Raw genomic sequence first — 5965 nt, forward strand, 5'->3', positions numbered from 1 at the left:
TGCTGAGTTCATTGAGATTTTGAAGTCATTACATCGACATTACATGACTTCAGAGACCAAATCATTGCTTGTGTAAGATGCAAGTACGATGACACATGGTTACATTTGTGCCCTTCAAGGTTCGATTTATATACTATTTTGACTTAAACATGGTACATTCAAAGGAACATCAATGATATAGTACAAATACAAAATCTTTGTTTGAGGTTGCAAAGATGTGGGGTGGACCAAAGTTGCATGAGTTCCTGACTGCTAACCTAAATGGCCCTTCACTCTCAACGACAACAAGAGGCCATAGACAAGCCACCCACTTTATCCATGGGATACATGGATATATATTTGATGCTATTGCTAAAATATATCGAAAGGCAAAAGAAAAACATGGTATTATAGGAAACATTCCCTTTATCTTGGTGGAAGATGAGGCCGCTATAAAGAAGCGGATAAGGTAAACATACTAAAATATTTGTTCTTTTGACTTGCAAAAAATATTATCAATAAAATTTTAAGATTTTATAACCTTTACTACTTTCATCATAGGTGGAATCCTAAAGATGATACTCTCGTTGGATTTAACACAAGATTAATGAGTTTGGGAATCTCCCAATTCCCATTTTTTGAATACTAAAAATGTGGCACCCGGATAACATGCCCGTAAGTTTATCAAAATGATATGATCTGACCTATCATCGGAAAGCGCTTGGAAAATGGAATCTATTGAGCTATAAAGTGCTCGATTTGGAGTTATAGTGTTCAAGTTATGACAAATCCAAAGATTTGACTATGTGTCCCAAACTTATGGAAAATTCCCATATTCCCCAATATGGTGTTAACGATGCATACAAGCCTTCAAACCATGAATGCGGGACATCACACATGATTAAAGTTGGAGAAGGAAAAGTAGGTTATGATATCATTGTTGATGCATTTGAGACTCGTATTATTGGTAGTTATGCAAGAGTATTTGTAGCAAATCCACATCATGAAGCACTTTCACACTTGTTTGTTGCTGCTCATTGTACGTGTAATTGATTTTACAGAAGTTTTATTCATAGACAGTGGATTGAAATTTTGACATTACGGGATGAGAAGCTCAAATCAAAAGTAGGCCCTATTATTGGACATGCATTAGATGGAGATAGTTGACGAAGAAAAGCAATATTAGATAATTATTTAAATAAGCATGGTGCTCGATATGAGATTGGATGGGATGGATGGCCTCTTTCAAGCAAATTATTAAATGAAGAGTTTTCAAGCATGCATGATTAGTATTTTATACACAATGTGAAAAAGCTAGTCAATATTCTCAACAAGCCCAAGAGTCAATTGGCTCTTGGGGATGTATGGGTTTCTTTGAGTCATGTTACCATTGTTTATGATTCTTTTTCTGTTGATGAACATATCATTAAGGAAATAGATATCAGACAAGATGATTGTCAAAATTGGGCTACAACACAAAGAATATGTAGCAAGCAAGTCCAATGGTGTTTGGGAGAGCTAGCAAATAATAGAAAGTATAGAAAGGAGTGGAGCATGGTTGCAACACAAGTCTATCTTGAAGTTGCTAGAGACTACATTGATATTTTCTTGTCTCCATACTTGAGCTTCGTTAGAGAGAGTCCATTTAGTAACAAAAGTGGCATTCTTCTTCCAACTCTGGAGATCTTAGACCTAAAACATGCCATGTATGCATTATCAAAGAAGTTTATTAGTAAGGAGGCATTCTTAGATGTACAACTCTCATGTCACATCGTTGTACTACTCATAAAATATTTTAGAGACTTCCATCCAAATAAGATGCTTCCAATACATTTGATTGGATCCAATGTAGTTGAAATCTTTTCCAGCAAAGTTGGCAGCATGGTTGGGCAAGATCGCACTTATGACTTGATGGACATATTGCATAGTATAGGAATATTGAATAGGCTTTCACATTTTTAACTCTATAGTACTCGCGTATAGGCTCCTCTACGTGATCTACTAGTGAGGGTGATCGCTTGCCACCTCCTAAGCAACCCCCACACAAGCCTCGTCCTCCCCCTCGACTCTCCCTCCTCCCTCTCTGTCGACTACCCTCTGCTTCGCTGGATGCACATGCTTCTGCAGATGCACGTGTGTCGGCTGACGCTTGTGCTTCAGCCGATGCATGTACAGGTACTGCATGTGGAGTACCTGCAATTGGAGTTTGGAAAGTAGTGCCAGGCAAAGACGTCAGAGGCGTTCCAGACATGACGTTGAACACCTTGTCTTGCTGTGGGAGAGCGGCCTCTCCCATGAAGTCTTCCCTACTAGGAAAACCTCTAAAAAATGCATTGACCCCCCTGTCGAACGAGGCCAATGTACCATTCATGCGATCCAAATCCGGGTCATTGCTAGATGAACTAGGATACGACATCTGCAAAAAAAACACAGGAAAAAGATAAATTTGTTTGCATATAAAAAATCATATATTATCTTCATCCATACCTAAATATTTTTAAAGAGCTTTCTTTAGACATTGAGCATAAAACTTAAGTGCTAATGCTTCTCATAAACAAGAAAACTGATAAACACAAACATCGGATTGGTCACATTCATCATTGCAAAAATATATTATTTTTTATCAGAGCTGGGAGAGCTGGCGCGTGTATGACCGTGTCTAAATTGCACGTTAGATGCGCTCTCAGGCGCGTTCCTAAAGTCAACCCTCTGTCCAGCGCGTCTATATCTGCATCTGAGATGCAGTATAAAAACACTGTCAAACGCATATTCCAAGTCAATGCTCTGGCGCGCGTGTGTATCATCGCATGTAGATTGTAGAGCACACGCGACAGTACGCATGCTCTGAGACGCGTCCTCACATGCAATGAGAGAAAACATTTCTTTGCGTCTATACATGCGTCTACACTTAAATGTAGACGCGTTGGTAGATGCGCTCAGTCGGCTGATTTTAGTCCGACGACCGCCATTGATGATTTACAAAATGCAATACATAATGGAATCAGAAATCCTAATACACAGACAGAGTAGAGAGATAAAGAGAGAGAGAGAGAGAGAGAGAGAGAGAGAGAGAGAGAGTCACCTTGGGTGTTTGGTGTGGTGGGTGGTGGCATTTCTTCATTCTCCTTCTTCCTCTCCTTGGTAAGTTACCCTCCCTTGATGCTTGCTTTCTTGCTTGTTGCTTCTTCTTCCTCTTATTCTCCTCTCTCTTGTTCTCTCTTTCTTCCTCTCCTTGGCTTTCCTTTTTCCCTTCTTGTGTGTTTGAAATGAAAGAAGAGTATAGACGCATACGTAAACATGGATATAGATGCGCATTTAGGCTTTATCATAATTTTTGGTTTTTAAGATAAGTTTTGATAGTGAATTCTTATCATAAGTTCTAATGTATTTATGATGAATTTTGCATATTTAAAATTGAGATCTTAGAATAATTAATATTCTAGCTTGAAGTTTGTATGTAAACATATGAATGACAAATATTTTGATGTTGTCATGAATTAGGTTTAATCATGTCGTTGTCATCACCTAGTGCGGTGCATGCTGATGAGTCAACGAGCACATCCTCAAGTGAGGATGAAACATTACGTCTTCATAATCGAGATGCATGGCTACAACGAAAAATTAAATGCATGTGCGATCATTGTCGAGGGTGTATTTTTCGAGCACGTCAAATTGCAATGTCACACCTCAGCTTGTATGGAGAATGGGACCGAGAAAAATCACCGGTATTCATTGTTTTTTTTTACCACTAAGATTGCTAGTCTATGTTACTCAATATATATCAATGTACATGAAACTCCCTTTTGTGGTTGAGCAAGATGCGGTGCCACATCCTCAGATGCTCCCTCTCGAGCGTCGAGATGCTGCAAAACGTCGACGCGAGGAGGCAGAGTCTTCAAGAAGAGTAGAGACTCACGACCATGATAGTAGCCCTCATGAAATGTCCCATCAAGTCGTAGAGGATGAGATTTTGGACAACATGGTACACCATCTATTTTCGTAACCGGTTCAGGGAGAAGGTCACTCTACGATGCCAGATGATCCACTATACGTAGCATCATCTACCATGTTGTATGAAGGTTGTATGCACTCCGTTCTTCATGCGTCCCTCGAGATACTTAACTTGCAAACAATTTATGGATGGAGTAATGTCAGTTTGGATGCGTTATTGAAGTAGGTATCAATTCAGTTTGGCTTATGAATCATAAAATTAATTGTTCTATTTTGAAATCAGACAGAAATATATGTTGGTGGTTTTTTAACTCACTTTTAAAAATATATGTAGGTTATTATCACAAATGCTTCCAAAAGGAAAAAAATTGCCAACTAAGAGAGAGCAAGCAAGACATTACTTGACATCTCTGGGAGGCCTCGATTATGTCAAGATCCATGCATGTGTCAATGATTGTGTCTTATTTTGTGGGATTCACGAGTTCGCACGCGAGTGTCCTGTTTGTGGCGAATGAAGATACGAAGTGGAGATGAAGTCAATGGATATGCCTTGTAAGGTTTTGTGAAATTTTTTGATTGTTCCATGTATAAAACTTATGTTCAAGTGCAAGTCTATTGGAAAGCTCATGTCATGGCATGCTAGTCATCATTCAAGTGATGGAAAATGGAGGATCCGTGCAGATACACCGACATGGCAACATATAGATAATTTGTGGCCCGTTTTCAAAGAAGAGCCAAGAAATTTGAGATTTGGTTTAGGTATGGATGGAATCAATCCATTTAGCATCAAAGGCACATCATACAGTGTATGGCCAGTGGTATTGGTGAACTATAATATTCCTCCATCCATGGCAATTAAAAAGGGACATGTAATGTTGTCCCTTCTGATTCCTGGAAAGCACAAGGTAAAAAACATGGACATTTACTTAGAGCCTTTGATTGAAGAGTTAGAAATGTTATGGGAAGGTATTGAGGTGCAAGATACAAGCGCATCTGCATCCTCTAGAGATTTCACATTGAAGGCCATGTTGTTGTGGACCATGCATGACTTTCCAGGATACGGAGAGTGTTCAGGTACATGTATATAACTCTATATTTCAAATTCAAGACTTAAATCAATTGCATTTTATTAATTCACTTGTTTGTTCAGGTTTAACCACATCAAGATATCACGCATGTCCTATTTGTGGTCCCTCTCTAGTTTCCTCTAGGCCGGCACGTTTAAAGAAGGTTATCTACGACAATCATCATCGATTTCTTCCTATTGACCATCCCAAATATGTTCTCCCTACTAATGGAATGACTCCACAATCTCTAACCATTCGAGATTATAAGGAGAGATGGATTAATGCCGACAGCCACCCTCCACTCGACATGAGTCGGTAAGAAGTGCATTTCTCTCCATTGACTTTAAAGTATTTAGCATGATGAATTGTTTACATAATATATTGTTTGTTTTTTAGGTTCTCTATATTTTTTTGTCTTCCGTACTCGACTGAACTCAAGATCAAGCACCTGTTGGACCCCATGCACATATTAAAAAATGTTGTATCTACATTATGGGATCACTTGATAAGGGCTCGTGATTCAGTCAATGTAAGGGAGGATTTACGTAACATTGGTCGCATGAGATGAGCATGGTCATGCATTGGACCCAGAGGAAAGATTGAGCTATCCCATGCACCTTGGATGTTGTCAAAGAACGAGGAAAAAATAGTGAAGGAACAAATATGTAGCTTTCGAACACCCATAGGATGTATGAGATGTCTCAAGGGAGCCTTCATAAAGAAAAAGAAAAGAGGTGTGGAGAAACTATCTGGTTTGAAGTCCCACGATTGGCACAAAATGATTCAAGTAAGGGTATCTCTAACCATGAATATAGTAATTAGTGGAGTAACTATGTGTAAACTTTGGGGTATGATGTCTTTTTCCTCAGCTAATCATTTGATCTATGAACATTGTTTATATTCAATTTGTACTTCCTACTAGCATATCCCATTGTGTATCCAAAGATGTACATGATATCATTTACAAG

The sequence above is a fragment of the Lygodium microphyllum genome, chromosome 23, assembly GCF_053477565.2.
Source record: "Lygodium microphyllum isolate KBCC chromosome 23, Lygodium_microphyllum_v1.1.10, whole genome shotgun sequence".
Taxonomy (NCBI): Eukaryota; Viridiplantae; Streptophyta; class Polypodiopsida; order Schizaeales; family Lygodiaceae; genus Lygodium; species Lygodium microphyllum.